The following is a 16,294-nucleotide window of genomic DNA, read 5'->3' as shown; positions in this document are numbered from 1 at the left end:
ATACCTGGCCCTGAGACAATATGTTGCAATGTATCTCTTGCTGGACAGTCAGAGTGACTCATTAGAGCTACATGGCACGAATGCAAACACAGGCAGCATCCTCCCACTCCTTACTCTCCCTTGAGTCAAGGCATGTAGCAGCAGATACTGCTGTCCTGTCTGCAGCTCATACAGTCACACTCTAATGACCTTCAAGCAAACTAGGGGTGTAGCTCTAGCAGCTCAGTGCCAAATGTAATTACATGACCCATCCAAAAACCTGGGAAAATAACACCATCTATTGATGAAGCTGATGTTAGTCTGTGCTGAGCACCCTGCTACCCTGACTATGCTGCCAACAGCATCCAAGCCTAATGAGTTTAAAACTAGCTCAAGAGTGCCTCCATTTGATTGCATTTTAGACACATCCTTGAAGTTGCCTGTGCTTTCAGATCTTGCTTTGTGCTTCTGTTGGGTGAAATATTCTGCAGTAGACTTTATTGTTAATTTAAACAATGTAATTGAGTTGCATCTTGCCTAACAAACTAGAAAGATTAATTCATAAAGTTTTCTAAGGAATGGAGTTTCTATTAGATTTTGATAATTTTTTGGTTCTCCTTGGTCCATATATTCAGCACATATTTCCATGCAAATGCAGAGAAGAGCTACTGGTACTGGACAGTTTTAGTGCTGATCTCAGTGATACTGTGAATGTAAATGAAATCAAGTCCCTGATTTCTCTCATTATACCTGAGACAGAATAGGCAGTAGTATATCAATACGGAAAGAAATGCTTCAGTATTGCCTAAGTCTCATATGAAACGTGTGAGCTGAGGTTGTGAGTGGATAAACAAGGCTTTGGGATATAAGCTGGCTCCACTCTTTCTCTGGGTGCTTGACCAGAGCCATTCATGGAAGTGAAGAAGCCCATCTGTGTGGTTAGAGGGCTACAGTCTGACAGCCATTTGAAACCCAGGTTTCTACATGAAGTAGTGGACTCTTGTTGAGATTCATTTGATAGGGGAGAAAATGATTTTAATTAGTTAGTGTGGGGGTTGTAGTTTAATGTGCTTCTGCAGAGAATATCCTGGTTGGTTACCTTTTTCTGTTTTGATTCGCATGACCTCAGAGGTCAACTGGATTCATTTCAGATGAACTAACTTGGACAGTACCTCCCTGCACACCAGGCACGAATGGGCATTCAGCCCACGGGGCTGAGCTAGAGCTAGCAGAAGCAGAAAGCCCCTGAAATATGTAGGATGCAGCTGTCAGGTCCTAGCACTGTTTGTTTGAACTACTTGCTAACGGGAGGCATAATCTGTGACTGTTGCTGGTAGGCAGGCAGGATGAGAGGCTCCTAAGGATTATTCAAAGCTGTTGTGACTTTTCTCTCTTGCTTTCTTATTGAAAACACTTTTTCTGTTGATTTATGTGAACTATTTATCTGTCGTGGTTTAAGCCCAGGCCGTAAATTAGAACCATGAAGTCTACTTCCCCCCTCACCTTTCTTCCCTCTGCTCCTGGAGGGAGGAGGAGAATCAAAAGAATGCAACTCCCACAGGTTGAGATAAGAACAGTTTAATAACTAAGGTATAACACAAATCACTACTGCTACCACCAATAATAATGATAAAGGAAATAACAAGGGAAGAGAATACAACCGCTCACCAACTGGTACCTCACCCCCACCCCGCAGTGCCCCAGCCCTTCCGGGAACTCTCAGTTCTACATCCTGGGCATGACGTGCTGTGGTATGGAATACCTCTTTGGCCAGCTTGGGTCAGGTGTCCTGTCCCTGCTTCCTCCTGGCTTCTCCTCCTCCCTGGCAGAGCATGAGACTCACAAAGTCCTTGGTCAGGGTAAACATTCTGACCAGCAGCTGTAAACATCGGCTTTATCAGTATTATTCCCAGGCCGAAAGTCAAAACCACAGCGCTGCACCAGCTACTAAGAAGGAGAAAAACTGACTGCTGCTGCTGAACCCAGGACAATATCCACCCCTTATTCCATTCCATTCACGTCATGCTCAGATCCCACATTTTCCATATACCCTCACTCTCATCTCAGTGCCTTATCTTGGTGCACGGATCAATCCCTATAAAGCTGCTGAGTCCATTCAGTCCATGATGTTGGGCTCCATCTCTTGTAACAGTCTTTCAGAGCAGGAAAGGCTGTGTGCAGCGTTCACACTCATGAATAACCTGGGCGATAGTGTCCTTTGATAAGTCCACCCCTCATGAGTCCATCTCTATGTTGCATCTCTGCCCTGATGGCCTGAAGTGTCATGGGCCCACCAGGCTCAAAATAATTCACCCTCCCCTTCAGCAGTTGCTAGAACTTGTCATTGGGGACTCCATACAGCTGCCTTCCATCTCCGATGCTTCCAAAGCACTGGAGGGGCCCAGTGGACCAGATATTTGCCCATACTGTCCTACACACCGTGACACTCATGACTGTTCAGCCTTGGGGAAAACCTCTTGGTCTTCCTATATCGTCGTTTAACCCCAGACAAGACCCAAACCTGACTCTGCTTAACTTTTGAGATCGGACAACATGGTCATGGGTAGAACACACTCTGTGTGTGTGCCAACATGGTGATCCCCATCACAATCAGCAGGCAGGTCCCAAGGGTACCCAAAGGCCATTCAAAACCTTCAGAACTCTCGAATGATGCTGCTGTGCTTGCCGGCTCTCTCACCACCAGCTTCCCTTTTTCTGAGTCCAGATCTTCCTCCTCTGCCTTGCTGGGAAAAGCTGCGTGGTCTCCTGCATCCTCCTGGGGATCAGACTCGCGGGGCTCGGTGGGCGGCTGCTGGGGGATGCTCTCTGGTGAAAAACTGACTGCTGCTGCTGAACCCAGGACATTATCTTAAGGAAATTAAGGGGGTATATTATGATATTGTCAGGACAGCATGTTCCTCCCTGCAGGGGCCTCCATCTCATTGAAAAAGAAATATTCTGCTGGTCGAGTCATCCAACTTAAGGTTCAAATTAAGTTAGAAATGGTCTCAAAATCAACACAGCTAACCCAACATTTAAATAATTAATGTGAAAATAAGTATTTTGCCAGTGGCACAAACTATTACGTGTTGTGGGATTCTTGCACATATTTTTCATCTGAGTGCTAGTAGTTGCCATCATGCTGGAAAGTAAAATCATCTGTGACACTGGCAGGTGGGAGGCCAATGTAAGAGCACGAAAACATTTCACAGACATCTTTTGTATAGCTTTAACAATCAGAAAAAAAATGCCGTTATTTGAGCAGAGCTTTAATATGAACTTTGTATTAAACTTTGCTTAAATAACAAAGCTTTTTTCTTCTGACTTTTAAACCAATATTAAAGCAGGTTGGAAACAAGCTTATAGTTTCTTCCACCAGGTTCTCACACTGCTAGTATACATTTACAACTGTTCCCTGGCCTGTCTCCTTTGTGTATTATAAACTTCTCCCCTTTACTGTTTGGGTGATACTGAGTACCCAGCTGAGACTCCATGGAATTACCTGCACATTAAATGAGCAAAATTAACGATGCCCAGAAGAGATACGCAGAGAAGCCATTGTAACTGCATTATAAAACTCTAGTATGCTTCTTGCTGGTACTGCATAGCTTGGTCACTTTTGCAAACACCACATCCTTCAGGTTTCCAATGGGCATATCCTCAGTCCTGGGGCAAGCAGAAGAGACTGTCTCAGTCAGAGGTGGTTTTGAGAAAAGCAGTGTTAAAGACAGCAGTACAAAGCCGTCAGTACTTGACATAATAAGGCTTTACAAAAGGGTGCAGCCTGCCTGGAAGATGGTGTGCAGGTGCCCTGTGATGTTACAAAGGCATTGCTTTCCAACACAATATATTTATCCAGGAAGCCTTAGATGTAGGCACACCAGGTGTAACTGAAAAATGGGTTAATGAAAGGTATTTTGTGGCTTAAAATAGTACTCCATCTTCATTGAGGAGTGTCAAACACACATTTGGCTCCAGGCTAGCAGATGGTGCAAAATCATTTGGTTTATACTTGTTCCATTTGCAATTCTTTCATTTTTGCTTTTGTGGAAAGAGGTCTTAATAAGTAATATTTTATATGTCTAGTAGTACAGGACATTCTATGAAAATGAAACTATTTTGCATTTATTTTGACCTAGGTATTGCATGGTCTGCCTAGAATTTTATTGCTTAGGTTTGTCATTCTCCTATTACGTAAAGCTTGGACTGACCCTCTTTCAGTATCAGACTTCACGTTGTCACAAGGACACGATTGTTTTTCTCTGTTACCATTTTATAGGATACCTCTAGTCCCTCCATTATCGTACGTGTATGTCTTGCTGTAATTTCATAATTTCATCTCTACAAAACCTGGCTGTTAAAAAGTTAAAAATAAGTCCAAATGATTATCCAACATGATGGCTAGAATTTGCGTCTCCTAAAATATGTATTAGAATGCAACTCATCATTAAAATGGTGCCCAATTTACGTGTTTTCAGCAGCCACCATTATTCAAACTAGAATCTGGGGAAGGACACGGCAATACTGCACTGAAAGTGACCACGTAACCTTTTATGTTTCTGCCCTCCCCAAATGCCTTTTCCTTAGCTGGTACTTCTAGAAGCCAAATCAAGCTGCCTTGCCGACTGAATCAAGACCACAAAGCCACCATGTTTTGCCTTGGCACAGTCTTGAAAAACTTGATGGATACAGGCTGATATTTTGAACTTCACTTGTTAGGATGCTTTTACCTAAACACTGAACTAGTAATTCTCAGGATTTCTGCACCAAGCCCCCTCTCTCTCCTCTTTTCCTTTAGTAGCCACCGAAGACCTTTTCCCACTCAACAGTATGGAAATAGCAGGTGCCTGAGGTACCCTGACATGAGTTCATGACTCCCAGGTTGAAAAGCAAAGCACCAGTTGTGTTGCTAAAAGACTACGTGGGATGTCTGCAAGGTTTTAAACAATTCCAGCTTTTGGGGGGATTACTGTTTCTGTCAGAAGAGTAACTCGGAGTATTGACCATTTTGAAGACACATTGTGCTTCATATAATGCACCTACAACATGAAAGAATAACCATGAGCAATAAGAAAGCCAAATTTAAATAGAATCCTTAAAGAATACATAACATTACAGGAAAACTAAGAACTCAGTATTTTCATGAAGATGGGTATGAGAACCATCCTTTCTTTTGCTTTTTAAAAAGTCAGTAGCTGATTCTCACATATGCAAATAATTCTGTATAATGTAATTTAGGAGTATTTTTTAATTTTATTGTATTTATTACCAAAATATTCGTACAAAACCATGATGTCTCTGTTTCCTCCCATTATTCTTCTCTTATGAAGAATTTAAGTTATGAAATGCATTATTTTTTATATTTGAATTACAGTATCACTCCTCTGAAGTCAAATAAGCAGAAAAGGCAGATTTTTCTTTTTTTAAATCATAATCTCTTCCTCTTCTATACAGCTTCAGCCAGTCATGCAAAACTAATTCTGGAAAACTAGAAATTCTCACAGTAATGCTGTAAAATAAGGAAGTTGTATTATCCTTATCTGAAAAATGGAAAAACAGCAAAATGAGTCACTGTTCAAAGACAGGTATTTTCACAGCAAAACCAGAAACAATTTCTGAATCCGAAGGGAGTTGTACTTTCTCCCATTAAACATCTAAAACCTGTTTTCTTCCAAATAATCCTAGCAGAAAAAAGTAAGGGGTAAGATGTATGTACTCTTGAGAAAATGTGTGAAATCATCTTGGAGGTTTCCCTTAACTGTTTAGATAACAAGAAAATGTAGCAAAACCATGATTGAACATGAATATTTGTTATTTTATTTCTCCCCCTATGACTGGACATTAGTACTTACTAATTTTGTCTCATTGTCTGGGAGCAATTTCCCCCTCCACTGTAAGCTGTCTCTTTGGCAAGTGACCACCTGGGACCCTCAAGAGAGCACTGCAGTGTTGTATCAGCAGAAGTAAGTCATGATAGAGCTGGTGCACCTCTTGCCGAGGACTTGAGCTAAAGCCTAATGAGGTCAATATGAATCTCAGTTACATATACTCCTTTGCAGAATACTAGCTCAAGGGATAAGAACAACTCAAAGCATCCAAAGAAAGCTTTAATAGGTGTAAGCAAGGCACAGTCCTAAGCGAGTCCCTTGCTAAAGCAGAAAATGGAATGAGCCATCTGAAATTATTTTTGAGCACTATTGGCAAACAAAGTGTATTTTCTTCCCAAGGCACTTTACTGAAGGAAGTATTCACTGGTCTTTTATCCTTTAAAGTCTGGTATTTACAAGTGAAGCTGCTGGCTGTCTAATTGCAGCTCACAAAAACATCACACAATCTCATCTAATCTCTCTCAGTTGTTGCTATATTTAGTTTTCCGTGGGATAATTTACGTATCCCTGAACTGAATTCTAACTTGGGTTGAAGGGAAAAGGAAAAGACTAAAAGAAATCCCTAACGTGATTCACATGCAAAATTTTCCTAAATAGAAAGGTAAAGAAAACACAGTCGTGTGAGGATGCAAGAATATCTATCCCTACACTACATAGAAAAGGTCAACAAACCAGAGCTGGTGCCAGTGACGTTTAAAACAAGTGATAAGTTTTTCTTCAGAATAGGCACTTTAAACTTTTGAGTCAGAACAACTCCAAGTCACATCAAAATTATCCTACATATATAAAGAGCTTTAAATCAGGGAGGATGCATTTTGCAGACATGTCCAGTCTTCTGGTCCATGTGAGAGCCTCACTCAGCTGGCCCCCAGTGTAAGCTCTCCCTGGATGCTGCCTTGCACCTTTGCAGCACAATGTCCTGGCTTCTCTCTGATCAGTAGAAAGCCCAAACTCTGGTTACCCAGTGTTGAGAAAAAAAGTTGTGAAAGAAAACTCATTGCTGGTAACAGCTGTATACAAAGCAAGAAACAATTCTCAATGGGTAAATGCAGGGATTAGTTCACACCTTCACTGGGAGTAAGGAATTACTTTTATTGAGCAAGGTCATATCTTCAGCTCCATAAATGAAGAAAAGCTTTCCACACTTGGATCTTTCTCTGTATGGATGGAAGAAGATCATTCTCCCAAATAAAAATATTATTTTGACCTTCAGTCCCTGTCAAGCACCCCACCTGTCTGGGGAAATGCACGTGGTAGGAGGAGAGGGAGATGGCATGGCAGGGAAAGGAAAGTGGTACGTGAAGGATTCCCTTTAAGCCTTATGGTATTTTCTTGTGGGACAAATATTTCATCCAGCAGAACCTGCTTCTGTGTGTGTGTAAAAGCTGGTGGGGAAGAGAATTTCAATTTCAAATTCCCCCGAGCAATCAAAAGACAGATGAACAGAAATAGCAAGTGGAAACCAAGAGTCTGACTTACACTCAGTTTTGCAATAAAAGATTTTGTAGTGGAATCAACCAAGTTGTGTATCAGAATTAAGAATCTAGCTCTGCTCTTTGCTTTCCAAGAATCAAATGCAGTTCATTAGTATTAATAACCTTTCAAAACTGGTTGATTTTTCCCAGGTATCTCTTTCACAGCAGATGAACCTCTCTTGGTTTCATTTGCAAGCCGGTGACACATGTGGAATGCATGTTTGAAAAAGTATTTTACAATACAGCAGTGATGTGTGCTTGCCTTTTCTTTCTGAACATATGTTATCAGTTTGCTTCCTGGCTGTTTGTGTGATATTTTTAGATTTTCTAACTATCCATTAAAAATCTAGACAAGCCCTGGGTTGTTTTCTTTTTCAGGTGCTGATTTTTTCTCGGTAATCTTGATATGATTATTATTAACTCACTCCTATCCCTTTGAGAGTAAAATCTGATTTATGGGAGTTTATTTGCTAGCTGAAGTTAGGTAATGTAAGGTTATAAGGCACAACAGGCTGGGAGATTAAATATGCCGCATGGAGAATTATTGCAGCATCTTTATTTCCTCTAAGTTCATCTTTGACCATTAGTGTTACTGTAATTAATATTTTTAAAGATTCTGGTTTATTTGCATTTACTAGTGCCATAAGGCAGCATTTAAAAGCAAACTCTTTATTATTTTTTCCAACACAGTTGTGATGCATTGGTGTGACAGCTACAAAAATTATACCATATTGTCGGTGTTCCACTTCACAATACTTCAGCCTCTACCTATCCTTGTTTTGCTGGTCTTCAACTTTTTCCTCAATAATGTAACTCCTAATTCTTTCATCAGAAGTTACTGACCCACCAGTTACTTTAACTTATTTCTCTTATAAAGACTAAACCTGAACCCTCTTAGGATACTCTCTAGTGCCATATGCTGTTCAAGACTTTTTCTCTGACAGTTTTTGAAATGGGAGTACAAATGCAAAGCGTGGAGGCTCTTCCCATAGTAGTTCCCTGAGACAATAGTTCCCTTAGAGAACACTGTGTTTAATAACTAGCTTTCGAAATGATTTGGTATGCTTTTTCAGGAAATGCAGAAGGCCTAGTGCACCTTTATTTCATAGGAGCTCAGTCTGTTGACCATAATAGGAATTCCAATTTATGGGCAAAAATGCTCTTAATGACACACACAATTTCAACATACACATTTGCTTTTGATTAAACTTTGTAACACATTGGTACACCCATGTAGAACTGACATTTGTCTTTATGAATCTCATGTAAAATGACACTTTGAGTCATGCATAAGGAATTTACAAGAAGAACATGACAAAACAATGTCCTTTTTGTGAATAGAGCCCATATTGTATGCTTTTATTGCTTTACCAGTAATACATAATTAAATATGTCTACAAAGTCTGGCTTTGATCCCGGGGCTTTCTTCCATAGGTTTAAGCTAGACACAGTCCCTGTATCCATGATATGACTGCATAGTAGGTAAGGTTTATGTCCAGCCTGTATTTTTAAAACCAATCCTCTTGTGAATTCATTGTTCCTTAAACATAGTCAAAAAGAACACTTTAGAGCTACAATGACATTAATATTTCAAGTTAAAAGGTCTAAGAAGAGATTAAGAGTGGAATACGGTTTCAGATGGGCAGCAGCAGATGGGATACATCTTAAAGAGCAGTTCACAGTTGCTGAAAAGGCAGTGTGTTCCATGGTGAACGCTCCTGCACAGCCAGGCTGAGCAAACTATTCAGAACCATTGCTCCGGAGGCTCCTCCACTGACACAAAAGATGAAGCTCATCCCCAGTGAAGTTATGGAAAAGCTGAACAGGGAAAAATAATTTGGAATTCTGTAGAAATAGAACGGAGGATTCATCAAAAATGAATTTGTTCATGAATTTTCATCTCTTCCATGTTATTGTTTTGCCAAATTCTATTTAGAGTGGAAAAATAGTGACATTTATTTTGGTTTTAGCTTGTCCTGAGCAATCTCTTGACTAAGACATTCCATGGGGCAAATTAGAACAATTTTGAACGAAGACAACTAATTCCATCTTTCCACAGTGAGAAGTAGTTTGATTTTCAGAAGTATTTAGCATCTGGAGTTCCTTCATAAAACTTCTGAAGGTAATAAATATCCATTTATTTTCCTGACAAAATTTAGTTTCCAGTGCTTCTATTATATTTTGCTTCATAATATCTACTTTCCAAGGCTGATTGATTGTAACTATTTGATTCAGAGTTCTCGAGCAACTAATGTCACTTAGAAAATTTTCAGGTGTCTCTGTAAGAAATATGATCCTCACATATACACTGACTACAGGCATTGCACAATATTTACTCCAAATTCCTTGTTTTGCAAACATTCCTGGTAGGACAGTCAAGACAGCAAACAGAAGCAAGGATGTGAATGATGCCTAAGTGCTGGTACGTCTGCAAAATCCCCTTCTTGTCCCATATTTTCACGACTGCAGAGTCTTACTTCTGACTTTACAGATAGCCAGACTGCATATGGCAAGGTGAGGAACAGGAAAGGTGACAGCAGTGAAACTGAGTAGGAGAGACATTTATGTCCCATGTATGGAAATGGAGACTTTTTTTTATCATTATAGAGCTTGTTCTTCTCAGTTGGTCAGATGAGTGGGAAGAATCAGAGGTTGGGGATTTCAGAAATGCCATCACAGGCAAAATGCTGAGTTTTCCTAGTCTGCTTTTCCTTCTGGGAAGAGTGTGAGTGCTCTTAAGGAGGATCTCAGATTCCTCAGAGCAGGAGCCTTCTCACAGAGAACCTTTACCATCACGGCCTCCTTGTACTGCAGGAAATTCAAGAGTGTTTGATGAAGTTAGTAAAACTTTCGTTTGTTTTTTACGTTCAGGGTTCAATGTTCAGTTTATGTTCCATGTTCAGGGCTAGTTTCTAATTTCCTCTGGAGAGACAACCCACAGCAACAGCTCTATTGGTCTACGGCAAAGCTGGAGCCTAAAATAGTGCTGAAGGCTAAGCTTGCCGGGAACCTGATGGCAGGAAACACAAATGGCAGGAAACACAAATGAACAACTGAAAATTAATTCATGACTCCAGGAAAACACCTGATTTGCACAGTTACAGCCATCAAACTGTCTGCATATGAGTTTTAATCTTCATTTTAAGTACTGCAAATAGTACTCTGTACAGCTAAGGTTTCTAACACCTCCTAGAAGACCTCATTGTCCATTGTCCCTGATATTCAGACTTACACTGTTCACACCAAATGCTTGTGTACCTGCCTTTGACCAATGTTTGAAAATTTTAGCACCACAAGTTAAGCTGTTACATTAATGAAAAATGTTGCTTTTCCCAAAGTAAAAAATAAAACCCTAGTCTTAAAGCTTCTCATTGGACAAACAACTTAAGACTAGCAGAGGAGTCATCCTTAATTTAGGGATGTTCTTTTTCCCAATTTGTTCAATAAATAAGCCCCTTATTTTACAGATCCTGAGTGGCAATGTGTGAGGGCTTAGTAAATACATTTTCTAAAGATTTATCTGCAATGAACATGCTCTGCCGCCCTACGGCAGATGTGCTCACTGCACTGCATGTATACATTTTCAGATGGGGGTCGAATATATTTTCCTCTTCTGCTGCAATTGTCTGTAGCTGTAATTGTGAATCATGTGGATCCAGGCCATGGAACTGAGATGCGGAACAAAGTTTCTCTTGAATTTCCAAGTTCCCAGTTTCTGTGAAGATAGCATGGGACAGAAAGTATGATGACATGGGAATGCCTATGGAGGACTTTGTGTGTGAGAAGGAATGTTTGAAGTAGGGTTGTTTGCGATGCCAAGAAGATAAAATAAAAAACAAAACCAAAATTGAAATCTTCCTGTTTTTGTCTGGTTTTCCTGATAACCTATTAAGATTATAAAGCTTAGTTTCTGACTTTTACTGTTTTCCCTTTCCATCTACATTGGATCTTCGAGGTATAGCCAGAGTAACCTGTTATGGCACAGTGTTCCCTCCTGATTGCATTTCTGTCTTTTTTCTGTGTTCACATTCTTTTTATTTGTGCTTTATTTTATAAGATTTGCAGTGCTTTTGACTTTGTTAAATTCTCAAAATAGGGATCTCCTGTTTATCTCTCTTTTACTAAATGAAAAAAATCCCTTATGTTCCTGATATAGTGGGAAACCATCAACAATTTACAATCTTTTGACATTTTAAGAGAAAAAGAAGAAGCCATGTGACCATTCTATTTTTAATAAATCCCCTTTACAAAGTTTCTTAATTCTATAGGAAGCTGCTCTTGGGGTTATTCCCTCTAACCTCCTGAGAAACCAGATTATTTGTATGTTGCAATACCACCTTTCTTTTTCAGTGTGCAGCTTTCTTTTCCAATGTTCTGCTTCAGTTTTACCTGGATGCAAAATGCTCTGATCTCTGCTTCCAGTCTTATTATGTTGATAAGCTTGTCCACTCACATGAAAACCGTGTTAGTCTTCGCATTTTGCATTTCTTCTGTTAGGTGAATATTTTCCAGAGTCCAAGGGATGCTGAGGTACCCTTGCACCCCTCCTTCACTTCATCCCGGGAACTGTCTGCCTCTGTGGTCAGATTTCTCCCTGGGAGTTTAGGCACCATTGTCACAAGTACTTTTTCTTTGCCTTCTTCTGCAGCAATTCTATTCAAGGACTTTTCTCATTTCATAGACTTCAGAATTTCTCATAACTCTTGGTTCTCAGGTTTTGTGGGAAGGAGGCTGGATGCTGGAAGTTATCAGTGAATTTAGAGATGACTTCTAATGTATTTATATGTAGGTAATTTATTCTCATTACTTTAATTAAAGCTATCTTTCCTCTTTTTAATATCTTACCGTACTATGTACATACAATGGCTATGAAAAATAAAATGTGATAGGCTAAAGTTTGCCTCGGAAAAGGAAAAGCAATAGACTATTCAACTGAGAGATACATTATGTAGTGAGAAGCACAAGATTTAATGCTAGCAGTATAAAAGAAGCTGCACATAAAGTTGTCTCCTTCCTCATAGAAATATGACCCCAGAAGCAGCCTCTGTGACATCCTAACCGTAGCCATTGAAGTATGTCTACAAAGCATGAAGGCTAAAGAGTTGCGTTTCCAGAAAGACCGTAGTTTTCTCATAGGACAGAGGTAATATTTTGTTGCACTAATAGCTGGCATTTAAAATTAAGCGGAGTTTAAGAAATATGGAGCAAAACCTGAACTAGGTACCTCTGTAGGAATATTTATTTTGTAAAGATTGCAAACATACCTGTGATTTATCCTAGATAACTCACACTAAAACTAAAATTTAAGCTTTGATCTGGTATTTTTTTGATAGAAAAAAGTACTCTTTACCTTAATTTGAGTGTGGGTATTTCAAAGTGGGTATTTGTAAACTCAGAAAAAGAGACCTTTTCATTAGTCCATCATTTTGGAAACAGTCACACTAACCCACAACCACATACAAATACAAAATTCCTAATGGGACTATTTTCTTACTAAGCCTGTAATAGTTTACATTCACCTAATGGCCTGGGGTTATAAGCAAACTACTCAATTAGAGAATTTAGGCTGGTTGCCCACATATTTTAGAGCAAATTATCCCTTCACAAATGCAGAACCCCCTATATAAAACGCCTAAACAGTATTTCCTGTTAAAAAAAGAAAAAATACTATTCCCTAAATTCCCACCTTAAGCCTACTAAGTATTTCTCCTTATGCTAGTGTAGCCATTTTATAGAGAAATATTTGGTTTTGCCTCACATACCTCAATCTCAACCCTTTTCCTGGAATGCTTTTAACCTTGCAAGCAGCTAAGAAATGCTAATGCAACTTTTTTTCTTTTTTTAATTTTTTTTTTTTTTTTTTTTTTTTTATCCTCAGAGTAAGATTAATAAAAGGAAGAAAGAGGTTTCTCACTTTCCCTATTGGTGATACTGGAACACAGAGGTCTTCTGAAGCATTTTGAAGCTTCAAGGATAACAGATCTTCCTCTTTTAAGGGCACTCTGAATTATGAGTTATCTTTTAGCACCTACTATTTCTTCTACTGCTTCTCTCATTTAAGAAAGAAGTTGATGCTTTCATCTTATAAACACCCATTAAAAGTTCCTCACTTTATTATGCTGAGCTGCTGCTCCTAATTGTATGCAGCTGGGTGGATCTTTGAATTCTTGTGTCAAAGATCTTACAAATACAGCGAACCAGATATCAACTCCTCATAACACACCCATTCCGAAATGGAGATGTGTAGTTTTGAACGAGTACTGGGGATGAACATCTCCCGTGTAGTGTTTGACCATAGCAGGGTAAGTCCGCTCAGGCCTAGAGCGGATGATCACTGTCATGAGTCCGATGGTACTGGTATAGTTTTGAGCTGTGGATGGAGTGGTTCCCACCTCTTTTCCTCCCACTCTGACACCTGCTTAGGTGGTCATGTGAAATGACTTTCTGGGAGATGGAATGTGAGCTGAAGAAACTGCTGGTTGGTGGATCTGTAAGTAGATGAGACACAGACCCTTTGGGAAATGAAAATATTTTATGTATGAGCCATGAGTACTGTCACAATTATGAGCACCAGTGAAGTGCCCTTTCTCTTGTTTGAGATCTGGGGTAAAGTATGAGGGTTTCAGTCAAGACAGAAGCCTTGCCCTCTAGCACAGAGCTTGTAGATATCCTTACACAAAATTCTGCCCAAGTCAAAGAGCTTGTAGCATTCATCTGAAGATAGAATTTAGATCAAAATGTGGAAAATGTATGCAATGTGATTTAAGTTAGTAATTGAAAAGCCTTTTGATAAAACAATGAGATAGTGAAAAAATATTTGAATGCCCAAAGAGAACTTTGGAGCAGATGAGTCTACCATTTTTGATGTTTAACATTTTCAGTTCTAACTGGCTCCTCTCAATGCTTTATGTGTTCTATTCATCCTTATAAGTCAGAATCTATGGGATTTCTCCACTATGGCACCCACAGCTAGCTGTCAATTCAGAAGGCATGTGTGTTATTAAATTAGATGGCCAGAACAATCTCCTGCACCACTGCAAAGCTCAGATAATACAGCAGCAATGATAAACAAAAAAACCCCCAGACGCTGTCTTCAACTCTACAAGTCTGTAAAAATTGTGAAGGGCAAGAGTAGAAAGAACAGATTAAAATTACCAAGTAATAGGGAGTTCTATGTTACAGAAGTATCAGAGGGATCAGGTCTCAGTCCTGCATTATGTGTGGGCCCCTACAACTGTGCAGAACCCTAATAAAGTTTTGGGGAAGCATGCAGCTAAAATATCCCACTTAGACTGGTGAAAGATTAGGATCTAATTTTGTGCACTGCTCAAAGAACAGAGAAGGTGTAAATTCTAAATTAAGAAAAACATATGTTAAAGAATGACAGATGACACCAGTGTAATAAAGCAGTTAAGCACAGTGTGAAGAAGCAAATAATTATTTTAGAGATATACAAATTAACGTTACAAATAGATGTCAATGCACATACTTCTGAAAGTGATGCTAAAGAAGTGTCTTCAGGAGAGCTTTAAAATCAGCAGACTGCAGGTGGCTATTCTATGAGCAGGGTGTCAATAGCAGTTCCACCAGTAGAGAAGAATATAGTCAAGAAAATTCTTAACATCACCAGCAAAAAAGAAGGTAAATATTCTTAATTTTCTCAAACATGCTCCTTAAGCAGGATTTCTTCTATTAAGATGGAATTTCCTTATTAAAAAGTATGGTAAATGATGTTCAAAGCTAAGAATAATATCAAAGGAATATGAAAGTATTTCAGGACTCAGGGTCAGACCAGAAATTCTGGAGCTAACTGGGTAAAAACAAAATGCCCAATCTCTCTGTGTGATAGAATTTGATTAAGGTTTATTGGCTTTTTACTACAATTTCCAACTTGACAGGCCCCACTAAAGCTAAAATTGAATTTCATATACAAAGCTTATGTGGTTATGTTTGTTATTAGCATTGTCTCCCTAGAGATATTTGGATTTTGTTTAACTGAAAAATAAACAAGTTAAATGCCGAATTGCCTAGCTAAGACAGTTATATGATGTGGTCTTTTCCTTTCATTATAAAGACTGTGAGTTTTGGGATACATGTTTAGGAGTTTGTGGTTACTTTACTTTAAATCTAATACTGTGGACTTATAATGTTTTTGTTCAATGTTCTGCTCTTTTCATATAAAGTTCTGTGTCCTGGCCAATTTATGGCCAGACTTATCCAATAAACAAGTTTGTAGGAATGCATTTATAGATTGTTAGAAATATGTGTGGTGCCTGCACTTTTGTCAGCAATAATGATTTTTACAGTTAATTTTTAGTTATATTGCAACAAAATGGGAAAATAATTTGCATATATCAGAAGATATTTTCCTAAAAAATTAAAAAAAAACCCCAGGAAGATGCATATGTCAAGATTAAAAAAATACCTAATGAGTATGGGTGGATTTCTCTGCTCTTGACATTTAAAAAGACTTAAGCCAAGCTCAAGACATTTTAAAAAGACTTGATTTTCCAAGGTTGGACAATTAGTACATTCTGAAAACCAGATCCCTTGCAGCATCTTGTCTGAGCCCACAAGACCTTTCTGGAAGTCTTCTTGGTAAATCAAAGAGTAAGCAAAAAAGCCAAATAGGAAAGCTTATGATCTGTTAATACATGTATCAGACAGGTATAATTTAGTACATTACAGACTAGGAGATGGAGTTGCACTGGAAGCTTTCAGGATTCCCAGGACCCAATTTGTTAGTTGTGGCTCATTCAAGCAGAAACCAGAGACAGCACCAAACTGTTTCTTGTGAAAATGAAGAGAGGTTTTGATGTTTTCAAGAAGAAACTGGTGAGACAGGCAGCTAATAAAATTGGAGTAAGTTTTCATTGTACATTAGGTTAAGATATTCAGGATTAGCATCTACTTGTCTGTAAGTGAAGATAATTCAATGACTGTGTAGAACTA

This window comes from Psittacula echo (genome assembly GCF_963264785.1).
Source record: "Psittacula echo genome assembly, chromosome: 6".
Classification (NCBI taxonomy): Eukaryota; Metazoa; Chordata; class Aves; order Psittaciformes; family Psittacidae; genus Psittacula; species Psittacula echo.
This window is presented reverse-complemented; position numbering follows the sequence as displayed.